The sequence below is a fragment of the Eleutherodactylus coqui genome, chromosome 6 (genome assembly GCF_035609145.1).
Source record: "Eleutherodactylus coqui strain aEleCoq1 chromosome 6, aEleCoq1.hap1, whole genome shotgun sequence".
Classification (NCBI taxonomy): Eukaryota; Metazoa; Chordata; class Amphibia; order Anura; family Eleutherodactylidae; genus Eleutherodactylus; species Eleutherodactylus coqui.
In genome coordinates, this window is record NC_089842.1 from 13,117,004 (window position 1) to 13,139,150 (window position 22,147).

A 22,147-nucleotide genomic window follows, 5' to 3' on the forward strand; every position below is an offset into this window, starting at 1 on the left:
CTCGTTCCCTGTCTGTAGGCGTGCGCGGGGACTCGTTCCGTCGGTAGGTGTCCGCGGCGACTCGTTCCCTGTCTGTAGGTGTGCGCGGCGACTCGTTCCCTGTCTGTAGGTGTGCGCGGCGACTCGTTCCCTGTCTGTAGGTGTGCGCGGTGACTCGTTCCCTGTCGGTAGGTGTGCGCGGTGACTCGTTCCCTGTCTGTAGGTGTGCGCGGTGACTCGTTCCCTGTCTGTAGGTGTGCGCGGTGACTCGTTCCCTGTCTGTAGGTGTGCGCGGTGACTCGTTCCCTGTCTGTAGGTGTGCGCGGTGACTCGTTCCCTGTCTGTAGGTGTGCGCGGTGACTCGTTCCCTGTCTGTAGGTGTGCGCGGTGACTCGTTCCCTGTCTGTAGGTGTGCGCGGTGACTCGTTCCCTGTCTGTAGGTGTGCGCGGTGACTCGTTCCCTGTCTGTAGGTGTGCGCGGTGACTCGTTCCCTGTCTGTAGGTGTGCATTATGTCCTGTGTTGGTATTCTTGTCTATACCTATCTAGGGTAAGGCAGGTGGTCCCTTAAGCGCCGCCCCACGCTGGAACCTATTAGGACGATCGCCCCGCCTGTAGGCAGGGTTCCATTTTTGTGGTTTACTTGTCTTGATAATGTAGGGACTCCTAAGACATCGAGGACCCTTGACGAGGGCTTCTAAGCCGATGGCCCAAATACTAACACCTCGTGCTCCTTCATATTACTATCTGCTGGTTGCATTAGACCAGTTGGTAAGTATTTGGGCGTCCCGTGTTCCTCCTGCTGCTTGTACGTTCAGTTTATGTTTGGTGTGACCGGGGTCAGACCGGGTATACATCTCTGTATCCTTCCCTCCAGCCCTAAATAAATGACGTCCGTGTAGGCAAACTGCAGAAGACCTGTGAATGTAACCGAGGGACTGTGTGTATATATGAGAGGCTCTGTATATGAAATGGGGGGGGCTGTGCGTGTATAGTATACTAGAGAAACTGCGTGTATATACTGGGGGCTGTGTACAGTCAACATAAAAAAAGTCCACACACCCCTGGTAAAGTACCATTTTTTTTTTGTTTAAGTTAAAAAATCTGACAAAGACGAATTCCGGATTCCCCCCCCCCCCCCCCCCCCCATGTGACCCGGGATCTGCAGGACTCCATGGGAGAACAAACAAATCATTTAGGGAGAAACAGAAAAAAACTAATGTGGTTGCATAAGTATTCACACCCTCTTATATTTGGGGTTGTGTTCAGAATCAGCCAATCACATGTGACCTCCTGATAACTAGCAGTCAGCGCCCCGCTGCCGTTACTACAGGGAGTCTGATTCCCCCCATATAAAGTTCAGGTCTTCTAGGAGGATTTTTCTGGATATTTTCTTAGTTGCTCCATGAAGCAGCCCATCCAAGGGGTCTGACTGTTGGAAGGCGTCCGTCAGGAGAAGGGGGCCAAGACATCTCCAAGGCATTACATGTACCATGGAGCACAGGGGAGACCGTCAGCAAGAAGGGGATTACATCAGGCCCAACAGTGACATCACCAAAAACTGGACGTTCCTCAAAAAGTGATGAAAAGACCAGAAGAAAATTGGTCCAGGAGGCCGACAGCAACATTAAAGGAGCTGCAGGAGTTTCTGGCAAGTCCTGGTTGTGTAGTCATGTGACAACCATCTCCCAAGTTCTCCATATGTCTGGGCTGTAGGGAAGACTTTTCTAACATAGAAGAACATCCAAGCCCGGCCATGTTCTTCCAAAACCTATAAGAAAGCAGGAGTCCGTGGAGAACGTGTTATGGCTGACGAGACCAAGGTTGGAGTTTTTGGTTGGAATTCCAGAAGGTGTGTTTGGTGTAAAGCCAACGCCCCGCATCACCAGAGACCCCCAGACCGCAGTGACGATGGTGGGGGCAGCATTATGTGGGGGGCTGTTCTGCCGCTGGAACTGGGCTTTAGACAAGGTGGAGGGAATTATGAACAATTCCAAATATCGGCCCATGTTGGCCAAAACCCTCCGGCCTCGGCTGAAAGGCTGAAGAGGAAGAGGAGTTTCCCCTTTCAGCACAACGACCCGAAGCAGACGGACAAATCACCAAGAGAACGGCGGACCCAGAAGAGGATGACAGTTTTGGCCGGCCAGAGCCCAGAGCTGAATCCGTGGGTTGGCCTGAAGAGGGCGCTGCACACGGGATGCCCTCGCAGTCTGACTGATTTGTATCGCTTTTGCAAGGAAGAGTGGGTAAAGATTGCCAAGTCAAGATGTGCCAGGCTGACAGACCCCGATCCAGAAAGACTGAATGCCGCCATAAAGCCAGCGGGGGCAACAACAGGGGTCTTGTTTAGGACACCACATTATTTTAGTTTTGTTTTTTTACTTTCTCCACCATAAAAGATTTCAGTCTGTTTTCCACTGGAGCTTTACAGATAAAGGAGACCGCGTGTATATAGTATGGGGACTGCGTGTATATAGGGGGGACTGCGTGTATATACCAGGGGGGCTGCGTGTATATACTAGGGGGACTGCGTGTATATACCAGGGGGCTGCGTGTATATACCAGGGGGGCTGCGTGTATATACAGGGGGTACTGCGTGTATATACCAGGGGGACTGCGTGTATATACCAGGGGGACTGCGTGTATATACCAGGGGGACTGCGTGTATATACAGGGGGGACTGCGTGTATATACCAGGGGGGGACTGCGTGTATATACCAGGGGGGCTGCGTGTATATACCAGGGGGGACTGCGTGTATATACAGGGGGGACTGCGTGTATATACAGGGGGGACTGCGTGTATATACCAGGGGGGCTGCGTGTATATAGTATGGGGACTGCGTGTATATACCAGGGGGGCTGCGTGTATATAGTATGGGGACTGCATGTATACACCAGGGGGGCTGCGTGTATATAGTATGGGGACTGCGTGTATACACCAGGGGGACTGCGTGTATACACCAGGGGGACTGCGTGTATACACCAGGGGGACTGCGTGTATATAGTATGGGGACTACGTGTATATACCAGGGGGACTGCGTGTATATACCAGGGGGACTGCGTGTATATAGTATGGGGACTGCGTGTATATAGTATGGGGACTGCGTGTATATACCAGGGGGACTGCGTGTATATACCAGGGGGGCTGCGTGTATATACCAGGGGGACTGCGTGTATATACTAGAGGGACTGCGTGTATATACCAGGGGGGACTGCGTGTATATACCAGGGGGACTGCGTGTATATACTAGGGGGGGCTACGTGTATATACCATGGGGACTGCCTGTATATACTAGGGGGGCTGCGTGTATATACCAGGGGGGCTGCGTATATATACTAGGGGGCTCCGTGTATATACCAGGGGGGCTGCGTATATATACCAGGGGGACTGCGTATATATACTAGGGGGACTGCGTATATATACCAGGGGGACTGCCTGTATATACTAGTGGGGGTGCGTATATATACTAGGGGGGCTCCGTGTATATACCAGGGGGACTGCGTATATATACCAGGGGGACTGCGTATATATACCAGGGGGACTGCGTATATATACCAGGGGGGCTGCGTATATATACCAGGGGGGCTGCGTGTATATACCAGAGGGACTGCGTGTATATACCAGAGGGACTGCGTGTATATATACTAGAGGGACTGCGTGTATATATACTAGAGGGACTGCGTGTATATATACTAGGGGGACTGCGTGTATATATACTAGGGGGACTGCGTATATATATCAGGGGGACTGCGTATATATACCAGGGGGACTGCCTGTATATGGTATGGGGACTGCGTGTATATATCAGGGGGACTGCGTGTATATACTAGGGGGGGGCTGCGTGTATATATCAGGGGGACTGCGTGTATATACTAGGGGGGGGCTGCGTGTATATACCGGGGGGGGCTGCGTGTATATACCAGGGGGGCTGCGTGTATATACCAGGGGGGCTGCGTGTATATAGTATGGGGACTGCGTGTATATAGTATGGGGACTGCGTGTATATAGTATAGGGACTGTGTTTATATACTAGGGGGGACTGCATGTATATACTAGGGGGGAGTGCGTGTATATATCAGGGGGGACTGCGTGTATATATCAGGGGGGACTGCGTGTATATACTAGGGGGGGCTGTGTGTATATACTAGGGGGACTGCGTGTATATACCAGGGGGGCTGCGTGTATATACCAGGGGGGCTGCGTGTATATAGTATGGGGACTGCGTGTATATAGTAGGGGGACTGCGTGTATATACTAGGGGGGGCTGCATGTATATACCGGGGGGGGCTGCATGTATATACCGGGGGGGCTGCGTGTATATACCAGGGGGACTGCGTGTATATATACCAGGGGGACTGCGTGTATATATACCAGGGGGACTGCGTGTATATATACCAGGGGGACTGCGTGTATATATACCAGGGGGACTGCGTGTATATATACCGGGGGGGACTGCGTGTATATATACCGGGGGGACTGCGTGTATATATACCGGGGGGACTGCGTGTATATATACCGGGGGGACTGCGTGTATATATACCGGGGGGACTGCGTGTATATATACCGGGGGGACTGCGTGTATATACTAGGGGGGACTGCGTGTATATACTAGGGGGGACTGCGTGTATATACCAGGGGGGACTGTGTGGATTACAAAAGTAACAAATTATGGTGCATAGCAGTTACATGGGACTGCAGGGAACATCTACATCATCTGTACTCAGTTATCACTGTGCTATCTGTGGGGTTACATAGGACTGCAGGGGACATGACTACGTCATCTGCCAGTCATCACTATTACGTTGGACTGCAGATGACATTACTACACAGTTGCATAGGACTGCAGGTTTCCTTATTACACTATTACATAGGACTACACGGGACACTACCCTGACTGCCAGAGTCATCACTATTACATAGGACTGCCGGTGACACTACACTGCCGGTCAGCCGTGCGGGTTGCGCTCTGCTACATCGGCACCAGTTGCTGCCGTCCCCGATAAAGCGCGGTCACTCACACAGGACATGGCGGGGTCCTCGTCCTCCTCCTCCCGGGACACTCCGCTGCCGCTGCCGGCCATGCTGCAGGCTCCCCGGATCCCGGCTGCTCCTCCCCGTACAGATAGCGCGGTGGGCGGGATGAGGAGGCAGGTACCGCGGGGAACACCCGGCGCCCTCAGCCTCAGGTGGGTCGGGGGGGTCGCCGTTATGGCCGCCTGTAGCTTCTCCACACTAAGCGGCGCTGAGGAGCCGCCATGACAGCAATGGTACCTCAGAGGAGCAGCAGCATCACCACCAGTGTCACACCTGTCACCTCATGTCACACCTGTCACCTCATGTCACGCCTGTCACCTCATGTCACGCCTGTCACCTCATGTCACAACTGACCCCACCATGTCACACCTGTCACCTCATGTCACACCTGTCACCTCATGTCACACCTGTCACCTCATGTCACACCTGTCACCTCATGTCACGCCTGTCCCTTCATGTCACAACTGACCCCACCATGTCACAACTATCCCCCCCATGTCACACCTGCCCCCACATGCCACACCTGACTCCCCACGTCACACCTGACCCCCCCATGTCACAACTATCCCCCGTGTTACACCTGTCCCCACCAAGTCACACCTGTCCCCCCATGTCACACCTGTCCCCCCATGTCACACCTGACCCCCCATGTCACACCTGACCCCCCATGTCACACCTGACCCCGCATGACACACGTGTCCCCTCATGTCACACCTGACCCCCTATGACACACCTGTCCCCCCATGACACACCTGACTCTCCATGTCACACCTGTCCCCCCATGTTACACCTGACCCCCATGTTACACCGACCCCCTATGTCACACCTGTGCCCTCATGTTACACCTGTCCCCCATGTCACACCTGTCCCCTCATGACACACCTGACTCTCCACGTCACACCTGTCCCTTCATGTCACCCCTGACCCCCAATGTCACACCTGTCCCCTCATATCACACCAACCCCTATGTCACACCTGACCCTTCATGTCACACCTGACCCTTCATGTCACACCACCCCATGTCACACCTGACCCCGATGTCACACCTGACCACCATATCACGGCTGGCCCCTATGTCACACATGGCCCCCAGTGTCACATCTGCCCCCATGCAGTTCTGTGACATTATGGCCGCCATTACAGCCCCCACAAGGACCCCTGCATTCTCGCCTGTCACACGGTTAAAATTTCCACCTTATGGTTGTCTATGGACGAGCTGCAGGACCACCAATATGGCGACCGCCGCAGTCTGTTTACAGCGTCCTGTATATTGGGGTCACCCTGCTTTTCTAGGAACAGACAGATCATCAGGATGTTTAACTATGTGACAGGTGCAACAATGCCTAGACGGATATTTATTGGGGGGTCTTGATTATTGAGGGTCTCCCGGGCAGTGCAGCGAAATGCGCGGTGGATCGGGTTCCCTCTCATTGTGTCGTCGGCTCAGGTGTCACCAGGGCTTCTGTTGTGTGAGAGTTATCCTGCGACAGATGACCCCCGCAGCACCGCCAACATGATAAACGGGCACAACTGACATGATGGTGGAGGGGGTTCACTACTGGTCAGGAATGGGGGGGGGGGGAGAAGGAGCATTGGGCCAATACCAAGGTGAGTGGTGGGGGGACGGAGGGCCAATACCAAGGTGAGCGGTGAGGGGGACGGTGGGCCAATACCAGGGTGAGCGGTGGGGGGACGGTGGGCCAATACCAGGGTGAGCGGTGGGGGGACGGTGGGCCAATACCAGGGCGAGCGGTGGGGGGACGGTGGGCCAATACCAGGGTGAGCGGTGAGGGGGACGGTGGGCCAATACCAGGGTGAGCGGTGAGGGGGACGGTGAGCCAATACCAGGACGAGTGGTGGGGGGACGGTGGGCCAATACCAGGGCGAGCGGTGGGCCAATACCAGGGCGAGCGGTGAAGGGACGATGGGCCAATATCAGGGTGAGCGTTAAGGGGACAATGGGCCAATACCAGGGCGAGCAGGGAGGGCAGGTGGGCCAATACCAGGGCGAGTGGGGGGGGGGGGGGTGGCAGTGGATCAATACCAGGGTGAGTGGGGAGGGGAAGGTGAGTGGGGAGGGGACGGTGGGCCAATACCAGGGCGAGCGGTGAAGGGACGATGGGCCAATATCAGGGTGAGCGTTAAGGGGACAATGGGCCAATACCAGGGCGAGCAGGGAGGGCAGGTGGGCCAATACCAGGGTGAGTGGGGGGGGCAGTGGATCAATACCAGGGTGAGTGGGGAGGGGAAGGTGAGTGGGGAGGGGACGGTGGGCCAATACCAGGGTGAGTGTGTGTGTGTGTGGGGGGGGGGCAATACCAAGGTGAGTGGGGAGGGGACGGTGGGCCAATACCAGGGTGAGTGGGGAGGGGGGTGGCAGTGGATCAATACCAGGGTGAGTGGGGAGGGGAAGGTGAGTGGGGAGGGGACGGTGGGCCAATACCAGGGTGAGCGGTGAAGGGACAATGGGCCAATACCAGGGAGGGCAGGTGGGCCAATACCAGGGTGAGTGGGGGGGTGGTGGCAGTGGATCAATACCAGGGTGAGTGGGGAGGGGAAGGTGAGTGGGGAGGGGACGGTGGGCCAATACCAGGGTGAGTGTGTGTGTGTGTGGGGGGGGGGGGGGCAATACCAAGGTGAGTGGGGAGGGGACGGTGGGCCAATACCAGGGTGAGTGGGGAGGGGACCGTGGGCCAATACCAGGGTGAGTGGGGAGGGGACCGTGGGCCAATACCAGGGTGAGTGGGGAGGGGACCGTGGGCCAATACCAGGGTGAGTGTGTGTGGGGGGGGGGCAGTGGATCAATACCAGGGTGAGTGGGGAGGGGACCGTGGGCCAATACCAGGGTGAGTGTGTGTGTGGGGGGCAGTGGATCAATACCAGGGTGAGTGGGGAGGGAACGGTGGGCCAATACCAGGGTGAGCGGGGAGGGGACGGTCGGCCCATACCAGGGTGAGTGGTGGGCCAGAACTGTTTGGCGGTGGGGGTAGTTTATTAGTGATAGAATTGTCCTTTGCTCGGTGACTCGCTCCCGAGATGACAGCGCAGCGCTGGGGGAGGGGTTTCTTTCCTTTTGCGACACTTGAGGCGATTTCTTAAAATACCGGATAGAAAAGTCACAATCACATTCATCTTGTCTGATCGCAAATGAGACGTGAAGGACACAGCAAGGATGAGGCATCGAAGAGCAGGGTTCAGGGAGGACGCCTTGCGTAATGGAGGGGCGGCGCAGCCCCAGTAGTAAAGAAGATTGACAAAGGGATATAGCCATTATTACAGGATGGAGACCGACCCGTAGATCACAGCACGTAAAGAAGGCCGAGCAATGCTGAACACAAGCAGAGCCCCAGATCAGAGTGCTGGACGGAGGCCAAGCCACACGTTACAATGCTGAACACAAGCAGAGCCCCAGATCAGAGTGCTGGACGGAGGCCAAGCCACACATTACAATGCTGAACACAGGCAGAGCCCCAGATCAGAGTGCTGGACGGAGGCCAAGCCACACATTACAATGCTGAACATAAGCAGAGCCCCAGATCAGAGTGCTGGACGGAGGCCAAGCCACACATTACAATGCTGAACACAGGCAGAGCTCCAGATCAGAGTGCTGGACGGAGGCCGAGCCACACATTACAATGCTGAATGGAGGTGGAGCCCCAGATAAGAGTGCTGGATGGAGGCTAAGGCCTCCTTCCCACGAACGGATTTCTGCCACGTAATTCGCGGAATTCCGCACCGTAAATTCACCCATCCTCACCCGCGGCAAGCTCTATTTGCCGCGGGTGTACGCGCGGACGGCTTCCATTGCAGTCAATGGAAGCCGTCCGTTCACGCTATCTTCCGCTGTAGCACAGCGGAAGATAGCGTGAAAACACTTCCCCACCCACCGCCGCCGCGTCATATGAATTTCGCGGCGGAGCCCGTCACGGCCATGTGCAGCTGGCCTTAGCCACACATTGCAATGCTGAATGGAGGCGGAGCCCCAGATAAGAGTGCTGGATGGAGGCTAAGGCACACATTACAATGCTGAATGGAGGCAGAGCCCCAGATAAGAGTACTGGATGGAGGCCAAGCCACACATTACAATGCTGAACGGAGGCGGAGCCCGAGATGGACAGAGGCCGAGCCTCATGTTACAATGCTGAACACAGGCAGAGCCCCAGATCAGGTTGCTGGACAGAGGCCGAGCCACACATTACAATGCTGAACACAGGCAGAACCCCAGATCACAGCGCAGAACGAAGGCCAAGCCTTGCATTACAATGCTGCACACAGGCAGAGCCCCAGATCAGAGTGCTGGATGGAGGCCGAGCGTCATGTTACAATGCTGAACACAGGCAGAACCCCAGATCAGAGTGCTGGGCGGAGACCAAGCCACACATTACAATGCTGAACACAGGCAGAGCCCCAGATCTAAGTGCTGGACGGAGGCTGAGCGACAGATCAGAGTGCTGGACAGGGGCTGAGCCTTACGTTACAATGCTGAACACAGGCAAAGCCCCTGATCACAGTGCTGGACGGAGGCTGAGCCACACGTTACAATGCTGAACACAGGCCGAGCCTCACATTACAATGCTGAACACAGGCAGAGCCCCAGATCTGAGTGCTGGACGGAGGCTGAGCGACAGATCAGAGTGCTGGACAGGGGCCGAGCCTTACGTTACAATGCTGAACACAGGCAAAGCCCCTGATCACAGTGCTGGATGGAGGCCGAGCCACACGTTACAATGCTGAACACGGGCCGAGCCTCACATTACAATGCTGAACACAGGCAGAGCCCCAGATCTGAGTGCTGGACGGAGGCTGAGCGACAGATCAGAGTGCTGGACAGGGGCCGAGCCTTACGTTACAATGCTGAACACAGGCAAAGCCCCTGATCACAGTGCTGGACAGAGGCCGAGCCACACGTTACAATGCTGAACACAGGCCGAGCCTCACATTAGAATGCTGAACACAGGCAAAGCCCCTGATCAGAGTGCTGGACGGATGCCGAGCCACACATTACAATGCTGAACACAGGCAAAGCCCCTGATCAGAGTGCTGGACAGGGGCGAGCCTCACGTTACAATGCTGAACACAGGCAAAGCCCCTGATCAGAGAGCTGGACAGAGGCCGGGCCACAAATTAGAATGCTGAACACAGGCAGAGCCCCAGAGCAGAGTGCTGGACGGAGGCTGAGCCTTACATTACAATGCTGAATGGAGGCGAAGGCCCAGATCAGAGTCCTGGATGGAGGCTGAGCCACACATTACAATGCTGAACACAGACAAAGCCCTGATCAGAGTGCTGGACGGAGGCCGAGCCACACATTACAATGCTGAGCACAGACAGAGCCCCAGAGCACAGTGCTGGACGGAGGCTGAGCCACACATTGCAATGCTGAATGGAGGTGGAGCCCCAGATAAGAGTGCTGGATGGAGGCTAAGCCACACATTACAATGCTGAATGGAGGCAGAGCCCCAGATAAGAGTACTGGATGGAGGCCAAGCCACACATTACAATGCTGAACGGAGGCGGAGCCCGAGATGGACAGAGGCCGAGCCTCATGTTACAATGCTGAACACAGGCAGAGCCCCAGATCAGGTTGCTGGACAGAGGCCGAGCCACACATTACAATGCTGAACACAGGCAGAACCCCAGATCACAGCGCAGAACGAAGGCCAAGCCTTGCATTACAATGCTGCACACAGGCAGAGCCCCAGATCAGAGTGCTGGATGGAGGCCGAGCGTCATGTTACAATGCTGAACACAGGCAGAACCCCAGATCAGAGTGCTGGGCGGAGACCAAGCCACACATTACAATGCTGAACACAGGCAGAGCCCCAGATCTAAGTGCTGGACGGAGGCTGAGCGACAGATCAGAGTGCTGGACAGGGGCTGAGCCTTACGTTACAATGCTGAACACAGGCAAAGCCCCTGATCACAGTGCTGGACGGAGGCTGAGCCACACGTTACAATGCTGAACACAGGCCGAGCCTCACATTACAATGCTGAACACAGGCAGAGCCCCAGATCTGAGTGCTGGACGGAGGCTGAGCGACAGATCAGAGTGCTGGACAGGGGCCGAGCCTTACGTTACAATGCTGAACACAGGCAAAGCCCCTGATCACAGTGCTGGATGGAGGCCGAGCCACACGTTACAATGCTGAACACGGGCCGAGCCTCACATTACAATGCTGAACACAGGCAGAGCCCCAGATCTGAGTGCTGGACGGAGGCTGAGCGACAGATCAGAGTGCTGGACAGGGGCCGAGCCTTACGTTACAATGCTGAACACAGGCAAAGCCCCTGATCACAGTGCTGGACAGAGGCCGAGCCACACGTTACAATGCTGAACACAGGCCGAGCCTCACATTAGAATGCTGAACACAGGCAAAGCCCCTGATCAGAGTGCTGGACGGATGCCGAGCCACACATTACAATGCTGAACACAGGCAAAGCCCCTGATCAGAGTGCTGGACAGGGGCGAGCCTCACGTTACAATGCTGAACACAGGCAAAGCCCCTGATCAGAGAGCTGGACAGAGGCCGGGCCACAAATTAGAATGCTGAACACAGGCAGAGCCCCAGAGCAGAGTGCTGGACGGAGGCTGAGCCTTACATTACAATGCTGAATGGAGGCGAAGGCCCAGATCAGAGTCCTGGATGGAGGCTGAGCCACACATTACAATGCTGAACACAGACAAAGCCCTGATCAGAGTGCTGGACGGAGGCCGAGCCACACATTACAATGCTGAGCACAGACAGAGCCCCAGAGCACAGTGCTGGACGGAGGCTGAGCCACACATTGCAATGCTGAATGGAGGTGGAGCCCCAGATAAGAGTGCTGGATGGAGGCTAAGCCACACATTACAATGCTGAATGGAGGCAGAGCCCCAGATAAGAGTACTGGATGGAGGCCAAGCCACACATTACAATGCTGAACGGAGGCGGAGCCCGAGATGGACAGAGGCCGAGCCTCATGTTACAATGCTGAACACAGGCAGAGCCCCAGATCAGGTTGCTGGACAGAGGCCGAGCCACACATTACAATGCTGAACACAGGCAGAACCCCAGATCACAGCGCAGAACGAAGGCCAAGCCTTGCATTACAATGCTGCACACAGGCAGAGCCCCAGATCAGAGTGCTGGATGGAGGCCGAGCGTCATGTTACAATGCTGAACACAGGCAGAACCCCAGATCAGAGTGCTGGGCGGAGACCAAGCCACACATTACAATGCTGAACACAGGCAGAGCCCCAGATCTAAGTGCTGGACGGAGGCTGAGCGACAGATCAGAGTGCTGGACAGGGGCTGAGCCTTACGTTACAATGCTGAACACAGGCAAAGCCCCTGATCACAGTGCTGGACGGAGGCTGAGCCACACGTTACAATGCTGAACACAGGCCGAGCCTCACATTACAATGCTGAACACAGGCAGAGCCCCAGATCTGAGTGCTGGACGGAGGCTGAGCGACAGATCAGAGTGCTGGACAGGGGCCGAGCCTTACGTTACAATGCTGAACACAGGCAAAGCCCCTGATCACAGTGCTGGATGGAGGCCGAGCCACACGTTACAATGCTGAACACGGGCCGAGCCTCACATTACAATGCTGAACACAGGCAGAGCCCCAGATCTGAGTGCTGGACGGAGGCTGAGCGACAGATCAGAGTGCTGGACAGGGGCCGAGCCTTACGTTACAATGCTGAACACAGGCAAAGCCCCTGATCACAGTGCTGGACAGAGGCCGAGCCACACGTTACAATGCTGAACACAGGCCGAGCCTCACATTAGAATGCTGAACACAGGCAAAGCCCCTGATCAGAGTGCTGGACGGATGCCGAGCCACACATTACAATGCTGAACACAGGCAAAGCCCCTGATCAGAGTGCTGGACAGGGGCGAGCCTCACGTTACAATGCTGAACACAGGCAAAGCCCCTGATCAGAGAGCTGGACAGAGGCCGGGCCACAAATTAGAATGCTGAACACAGGCAGAGCCCCAGAGCAGAGTGCTGGACGGAGGCTGAGCCTTACATTACAATGCTGAATGGAGGCGAAGGCCCAGATCAGAGTCCTGGATGGAGGCTGAGCCACACATTACAATGCTGAACACAGACAAAGCCCTGATCAGAGTGCTGGACGGAGGCCGAGCCACACATTACAATTCTGAACACAGGCAGAGCCCCAGATCAGAGTGTTGGACAGAGGCTGAGCCACACATTGCAATGCTGAATGGAGGTGGAGCCCCAGATAAGAGTGCTGGATGGAGGCTAAGCCACACATTACAATGCTGAACACAGACAAAGCCCTGATCAGAGTGCTGGACGGAGGCCGAGCCACACATTACAATGCTGAGCACAGACAGAGCCCCAGAGCACAGTGCTGGACGGAGGCTGAGCCACACATTGCAATGCTGAATGGAGGTGGAGCCCCAGATAAGAGTGCTGGATGGAGGCTAAGCCACACATTACAATGCTGAATGGAGGCAGAGCCCCAGATAAGAGTGCTGGATGGAGGCCAAGCCACACATTACAATGCTTAACAGAGGCGGAGCCCGAGATGGACAGAGGCCGAGCCTCATGTTACAATGCTGAACACAGGCAGAGCCCCAGATCAGGTTGCTGGACAGAGGCCGAGCCACACATTACAATGCTGAACACAGGCAGAGCCCCAGATCAGAGTGCTGGACGGAGGCTGAGCCTCATGTTACAATGCTGAACACAGGCAGAACCCCAGATCAGAGTGCTGGGCGGAGGCCAAGCCACACATTACAATGCTGACAACAGGCAGAGCCCCAGATCTGAGTGCTGGACGGAGGCTGAGCCACACGTTACAATGCTGAACAGAGGCAGAGCCCCAGATCAGGGTGCTAGACGGAGGCTGAGTGACAGATCAGAGTGCTGGACAGGGGCAGAGCCTTACGTTACAATGCTGAACACAGGCAAAACCTGAGCACAGTGCTGGACAGAGGCCGAGCCACACATTACAATGCTGAATGGAGGCGGAGCCCCTGATCAGAGTGCTGGATGGAGGCTAGCCACACATTACAATGCTGAACACAGGCAAAGCCCCAGATCAGAGTGCTGGACGGAGGCCAAACCACACATTACAATGCTGAACACAGGTAGAGCCCCAGAGCACAGTGCTGGACGGAGGCTGAGCCACACATTACAATGCTGAACGGAGGCCGAGCCCCAGATTGGAGCGCAGGACGGAGGCTGAGCCACAGATCAGAGTGTTGGAAGGAGGCCGAACCACACATTACTATGCTGAACACAGGTAGAGCCCCAGAGCACAGTGCTGGACGGAGGCTGAGCCACACACTGCAATGCTGAACACAGGCAGAGCCCAAGATCAGAGTGCTGGACAGGGGCCGAGCCACACATTACAATGCTGAATGGAGGCGGAGCCCCTGATCAGAGTGCTGGATGGAGGCTAGCCACACATTACAATGCTGAATGGAGGTGGAGCCCCAGATCAGAGTGCTGGATGGAGGCCAAGCCACACATTACAATGCTGAACGGAGGCGGAGCCCGAGATGGACAGAGGCCGAGCCTCATGTTACAATGCTGAACACAGGCAGAACCCCAGATCACAGCGCGGAACGAAGGCCGAGCCTCACATTACAATGCTGAACACAGGCAGAGCCCCAGATCAGAGTGCTGGACAGAGGCCAAGCCACACATTACAATGCTGAACACAGGCAGAACCCCAGATCACAGCGTGGAACGAAGGCCGAGCCTCACACTACAATGCTGAACACAGGCAGAGCCCCAGATCAGAGTGCTGGACGGAGGCCGAGCCTCATGTTACAATGCTGAACACAGGCAGAACGCCAGATCAGAGTGCTGGGCGGAGACCAAGCCACACATTACAATGCTGAACACAGGCAGAGCCCCAGATCAGAGTGCTGGACGGAGGCCGAGCCACACATTACAATGCTGAACGGAAGCCGAGCCCCAGATCGGAGCGCAGGATGGAGGCTGAGCCACAGATCAGAGTGCTGGAAGGAGGCCGAGCCACAGATCAGAGTGCTGGACGGAGGCCGAGTCACACATTACAATCCTGAACAGAGGTGGAGGCTCAGATCAGAGTGCTAGACAGAGGCCGAGCCTCACGTTACAATGCTGAACACAGGCAGAGCTCCAGATCAGAGCGCAGGATGGAGGCCGAGTTAAGTGCTTTACTGACTGACATCTTCTGTGGCTTCCAGTCTGGAATCTGATTGGATGATGTAGAAATCACAGTTGTCCTTTTTCTCGTATTTTCGCTCAGCGCAGATGTAGTGACGTTCTGTAGTGTTTAGTTGCTGGTTAGTGGCAGATTGTATGCAGTTAGTGCAGTTAAAGATCTGCAGAAACAGCGTATGCCATACACTCCATGCAAGCCAGGGGGCAGCATGCAGGGGTTCCGCTTACCTTATAGTGGGGAGCACTTTCAGCGGGGGTGGAGTTGGCTCTGGACAGGTCTAGGGTGTAAGATATGAGCTGACTCTGTCCATCATCACGCCTGGAATCGAAGAGGAGAGGGAAGAAAAGAAATGTGAGACCACCTGATGGAGCGGGCGCCCCTCCGCCGCGGAGCGGAACATGTATGTCATTCTATGTGATTGCAGCAGATCTACAGGCCAGGGGCTGTGCAAAGTCAGGGGGCAGCTCCCCAATAATGGGACCACTCCCCCAGATTGTAGTAGCTCCTTTTATTCACATTGCAACAGTATAACGATGAGCGGGCGCTGCACATGAAGGGTTAACCCTGGGATTGCGGAACGCGGTGCGGCTCCAGGATGCGGACATCCTGCTCGCGCTCGTAAAATGTGCCTGGCAGGAAGTGTTACCTGAGATTATTGTTACAGGCTCCATACCTCAACCTCAAGCCACCTGTCCACATCACAGCTCTAAAAGTATGTGCCCCCTGATGACACAATACAACATCCCTGCACTCCATGCTGCATGCGGGGGTCCCACTACAGACCCCCAGCGCGACAACTAGGGAAAGCCTAAGGTATCGGATAAGGGAGACCTGTCTACAGGTGAGAAGACGAGGACATCGGCTGCACTAGTGAACAGCAGGGACCGCTGCAAAGCTCCGCCCACCACAGGCAAGCGAACGCACAGATGCATCATTAGATGTTTACGGACTGTGCAGTCGGCAACTAAGAAAACTACAGGAGGCTCCAACATGCGCATCACTGATGGGGCGGCATGTGCTCTGTAGTGAGACGGGCTGCATACGCCCTGCACGCTCTCTGGTGATGCAGGATGCATATGCTAAGCACGCTGTCTCTCGTGATGCAGGATGCATACGCCCTGCACGCTCTCTCTCGTGATGCAGGATGCATACGCCCTGCACGCTCTCTCTCGTGATGCAGGATGCACACGCTATGCACACTCTCTCTCGTGATGCAGGATGCATACGCCCTGCACGCTCTCTCTCTCGTGATGCAGGATGCATACGCCCTGCACGCTCTCTCTCGTGATGCAGGATGCATACGCCCTGCACGCTCTTTCGTGATGCAGGATGCATACGCTATGCATGCTCTCTCGTGATGCAGGATGCATACGCTATGCATGCTCTCTCGTGATGCAGGATGCATACGCTAAGCACGCTCTCTCTCGTGATGCAGGATGCATACGCTAAGCACGTTCTCTCTCGTGATGCAGGATGCATACGCTAAGCATGCTCTCTCATGATGCAGGATGCATACGCTATGCATGCTCTCTCATGATGCAGGATGCATACGCTATGCACGCTCTCTGTCGTGATGCAGGATGCATACGCTATGCACGCTCTCTGTCGTGATGCAGGATGCATATGCTAAGCACGCTCTCTCTCGTGATGCAGGATGCATACGCTAAGCACGCTCTCTCTCGTGATGCAGGATGGATACGCTATGCACGCTATCTCTCATGATGCAGGATGCATACGCTATGCACGCTCTCTCATGATGCAGGATGCATACGCTATGCACGCTCTCTCATGATGCAGGATGCATACGCTATGCACGCTCTCTCTCGTGATGCAGGATGCATACGCTATGCACGCTCTCTCTCGTGATGCAGGATGCATACGCTATGCACGCTCTCTCTCGTGATGCAGGATGCATACGCTAAGCATGCTCTCTCTCTCGTGATGCAGGATGCATATGCTAAGCACGCTCTCTCTCGTGATGCAGGATACATACTCTAAGCATGCTCTCTCGTGATGCAGGATGCATACGCTATGTACACTCTCTTTCGTGATGCAGGATGCATATGCTAAGCACGCTCTCTCTCCTGATGCAGGATGCATACGCAATGCACGCTCTCGTGATGCAGGATGCATACTCTAAGCATGCTCTCTCGTGATGCAGGATGCATATGCTAAGCACGATCTCTCTCGTGATGCAGGATACATACTCTAAGCATGCTCTCTCGTGATGCAGGATGCATACGCTATGCACACTCTCTTTCGTGATGCAGGATGCATACGCTAAGCATGCTCTCTCTCGTGATGCAGGATGCATACGCAATGCACGCTCTCTGTCGTGATGCAGGATGCATATGCTAAGCACGCTCTCTCTCGTGATGCAGGATACATACTCTAAGCATGCTCTCTCGTGATGCAGGATGCATACGCTATGCACACTCTCTTTCGTGATGCAGGATGCATATGCTAAGCACGCTCTCTCTCGTGATGCAGGATGCATACGCAATGCACGCTCTCGTGATGCAGGATGCATACTCTAAGCATGCTCTCTCTCGTGATGCAGGATGCATACGCTATGCACGCTCTCTCTCGTGATGCAGGATGCATACGCTAAGCATGCTCTCTCTCTCGTGATGCAGGATGCATATGCTAAGCACGCTCTCTCTCGTGATGCAGGATACATACTCTAAGCATGCTCTCTCGTGATGCAGGATGCATACGCTATGCACACTCTCTTTCGTGATGCAGGATGCATATGCTAAGCACGCTCTCTCTCGTGATGCAGGATGCATACGCAATGCACGCTCTCGTGAAGCAGGATGCATACTCTAAGCATGCTCTCTCTCGTGATGCAGGATGCATACGCTATGCATGCTCTCTTTTGTGATGCAGGATGCATACAGAATGCATAGGCTATGCATGCTCTCTTATTATACAGGATACATTCGCTAAGCACGCTCTCTCATGATGCAGGATGCATACGCTATGCACGCTCTCTTATTATACAGGATACATTCGCTAAGCACGCTCTCTCATGATGCAGGATGCATACGCTATGCACGTTCTCTTATTATACAGGATACATTCGCTAAGCACGCTCTCTCATGATGCAGGATGCATACGCTATGCACGCTCTCTCTCTCTCATGATGCAGGATGCATATGCTATGCATGCTCTCTCTCGTGATGCATACGCTATGCACACTCTCTTTCGTGATGCAGGATGCATGCGCTATGCACGCTCTCTCTCATGATGCAGGATGCATATGCTATGCATGCTCTCTCTCGTGATGCAGGATGCATACGCTATGCACGCTCTCTTTCGTGATGCAGGATGCATGCGCTATGCGCGCTCTCTCTCGTGTGATACAGGATCCATATGCCCTGCATATGTGCTCTCTCTGTCCCGTGATGCAGGCTGCATGCGCTGCGTGTTTCCTCTCTCTTAGGCTCCATTCACACGGGGCAGTTTGGTTGCAATAAAACTGCACCAGAAAGTGCATTGGTGAAATCATGTGTGTTTTTATGTTTGCAGTAAAATGTGGCAAAAACGCACGCAGTTTTGCAAATGCACTTTTTTGTGTGTTTTTTTATTGCAACTGAACTGCCCCGTGTGAATGGAGCCTTATATGCTGGATGCATATGCCCTGTGCACGCTCCCTTCCACTCGTGATGCAGGATGCATATGCCCTGTGCACGCTCCCTTCCTCTCATGATGCAGGATGTATATGCCCTGTGCATGCTCCCTTCCTCTCGTGATGCAGGATGTATATGCCCTGTGCATGCTCCCTTCCTCTCGTGATGCAGGATGTATATGCCCTGTGCACGCTCCCTTCCTCTCATGATGCAGGATGTATATGCCCTGTGCACGCTCCCTTCCTCTCATGATGCAGGATGTATATGCCCTGTGCATGCTCCCTTCCTCTCGTGATGCAGGATGTATATGCCCTGTGCACGCTCCCTTCCTCTCATGATGCAGGATGCATATGCCCTGTGCACGCTCCCTTCCTCTCATGATGCAGGATGTATATGCCCTGTGCACGCTCCCTTCCTCTCATGATGCAGGATGTATATGCCCTGTGCATGCTCCCTTCCTCTCGTGATGCAGGATGTATATGCCCTGTGCACGCTCCCTTCCTCTCATGATGCAGGATGTATATGCCCTGTGCATGCTCCCTTCCTCTCGTGATGCAGGATGTACAGTTAGGGCCAGAAATATTTGGACAGTGACACAAGTTTTGTTATTTTAGCTGTTTACAAAAACATGTTCAGAAATACAATTATATATATAATATGGGCTGAAAGTGCACACTCCCAGCTGCAATATGAGAGTTTCCACATCCAAATCGGAGAAAGGGTTTAGGAATCATAGCTCTGTAATGCATAGCCTCCTCTTTTTCAAGGGACCAAAAGTAATTGGACAATGGACTCTAAGGGCTGCAATTAACTCAGAAGGCGTCTCCCTCGTTAACCTGTAATCAATTAAGTAGTTAAAAGGTCTGGGGTTGATTCCAGGTGTGTGGTTTTGGATTTGGAAGCTGTTGCTGTGACCAGACAACATGCGGTCAAAGGAACTCTCAATTGAGGTGAAGCAGAACATCCTGAGGCTGAAAAAAAAGAAAAAAATCCATCAGAGAGATAGCAGACATGCTTGGAGTAGCAAAATCAACAGTCGGGTACATTCTGAGAAAAAAGGAATTCACTGGTGAGCTTGGGAACTCAAAAAGGCCTGGGCGTCCACGGAAGACAACGGTGGTGGATGATCGCCGCATACTTTCTTTGGTGAAGAAGAACCCGTTCACAACATCAACTGAAGTCCAGAACACTCTCAGGGAAGTAGGTGTATCTGTCTCTAAGTCAACAGTAAAGAGAAGACTCCATGAAAGTAAATACAAAGGGTTCACATCTAGATGCAAACCATTCATCAATTCCAAAAATAGACAGGCCAGAGTTAAATTTGCCGAAAAACACCTCAAGAAGCCAGCCCAGTTCTGGAAAAGTATTCTATGGACAGATGAGACAAAGATCAACCTGTACCAGAATGATGGGAAGAAAAAAGGTGGAGAAGAAAGGGAACGGCACATGATCCAAGGCACACCACATCCTCTGTAAAACATGGTGGAGGCAACGTGATGGCATGGGCATGCATGGCTTTCAATAGCACTGGGTCACTTGTGTTTATTGATGACATAACAGCAGACAAGAGTAGCCGGATGAATTCTGAAGTGTACCGGGATATACTTTCAGCCCAGATTCAGCCAAATGCTGCAAAGTTGATCGGACGGCGCTTCACAGTACAGATGGACAATGACCCCAAGCATACAGCCAAAGCTACCCAGGAGTTCATGAGTGCAAAAAAGTGGAACATTCTGCAATGGCCAAGTCAATCACCAGATCTTAACCCAATTGAGCATGCATTTCACTTGCTCAAATCCAGACTTCAGACGGAAAGACCCACAAACAAGCAAGACCTGAAGGCTGCGGCTGTAAAGGCCTGGCAAAGCATTAAGAAGGAGGAAACCCAGCGTTTGGTGATGTCCATGGGTTCCAGACTTAAGGCAGTGATTGCCTCCAAAGGATTCGCAACAAAATATTGAAAAAAAAATATTTTGTTTGGGTTATGTTTATTTGTCCAATTACTTTTGAGCTCCTAAAATGTGGAGTGTTTGTAAAGAAATGTGTACAATTCCTACATTTTCTATCAGATATTTTTGTTCAACCCTTTAAATTAAACGTTACAATCTGCACTTGAATTCTGTTGTAGAGGCTTCATTTCAAATCCAATGCGGTGGCATGCAGAGCCCAACTCACGAAAATTGTGTTACTGTCCAAATATTTCTGGCCCTAACTGTATATGCCCTGTGCACGCTCCCTTCCTCTCGTGATGCAGGATGTATATACCCTGTGCATGCTCCCTTCCTCTCATGATGCAGGATGCATACGCTATGCACGCTCTCTCTCGTGATGCAGGATGCATATGCCCTGTGCACGCTCCCTTCCTCTCGTGATGCAGGATGTATATGCCCTGTGCACGCTCCCTTCCTCTCATGATGCAGGATGTATATGCCCTGTGCACGCTCCCTTCCTCTCGTGATGCAGGATGTATATGCCCTGTGCACGCTCCCTTCCTCTCGTGATGCAGGATGTATATGCCCTGTGCACGCTCCCTTCCTCTCATGATGCAGGATGCATACGCTATGCACGCTCTCTCTCGTGATGCAGGATGTATATGCCCTGTGCACGCTCCCTTCCTCTCGTGATGCAGGATGTATATGCCCTGTGCACGCTCCCTTCCTCTCATGATGCAGGATGCATACGCTATGCACGCTCTCTCTCGTGATGCAGGATGTATATGCCCTGTGCACGCTCCCTTCCTCTCATGATGCAGGATGCATACGCTATGCACGCTCTCTCTCGTGATGCAGGATGCATATGCCCTGTGCACGCTCCCTTCCTCTCGTGATGCAGGATGTATATGCCCTGTGCACGCTCCCTTCCTCTCATGATGCAATCGGCATGTCTCCCACTGATGGAAGCGTCCCCCCCGCTCTCTTGCGCTGTGTGTGTCCTGCATTCTCTCTCCTGCAGCGGAGGTTGCATGCACTCTGTACTCACTCGCATGTTGCAGCCTCTCTGCACACGTGTAGCTGGAGGCCTCCGTCGTTTAGCTGCTGCTTTGTGTATTTACCTTTTCCCGGATATTCCCTATGTAAATAAACCGCCACATGCAAAGTACAATTCAGCGCACGAGGCTGTAAGGCGCCCGCACACACAGGAGCAAAGCAGGACGAACCTAAAAGTTTTGGGGGGGATTGGCCAAGTATTTAATATCTATGAGGGTCAGCTAATTCTCCCCATCAGATGATGTCAGCAGAAGATATAACTGGACATGTTGGATTTCAATGCTTGATCCTTTGTTCTAACAGAAGATAAGTTGGCATCAGGGGTGTCTGGCAGCAGCTT

At 53.8% G+C, this 22,147-nt stretch overlaps 1 protein-coding gene across 1 annotated transcript in view; it reads right to left on the reverse strand.

Annotated features, from left to right (window-relative positions):
• Nucleotides 1-22,147, reverse strand: part of RAP1GAP (RAP1 GTPase activating protein) — a 112,800-nt gene that overhangs the window by 51,993 nt on the left and 38,660 nt on the right. The window contains exon 3 of the mRNA XM_066606267.1: nucleotides 15,416-15,506. The gene's annotated coding sequence lies outside the window, so the exon portion shown is untranslated. The remainder of the gene's footprint in view (nucleotides 1-15,415; nucleotides 15,507-22,147) is intronic.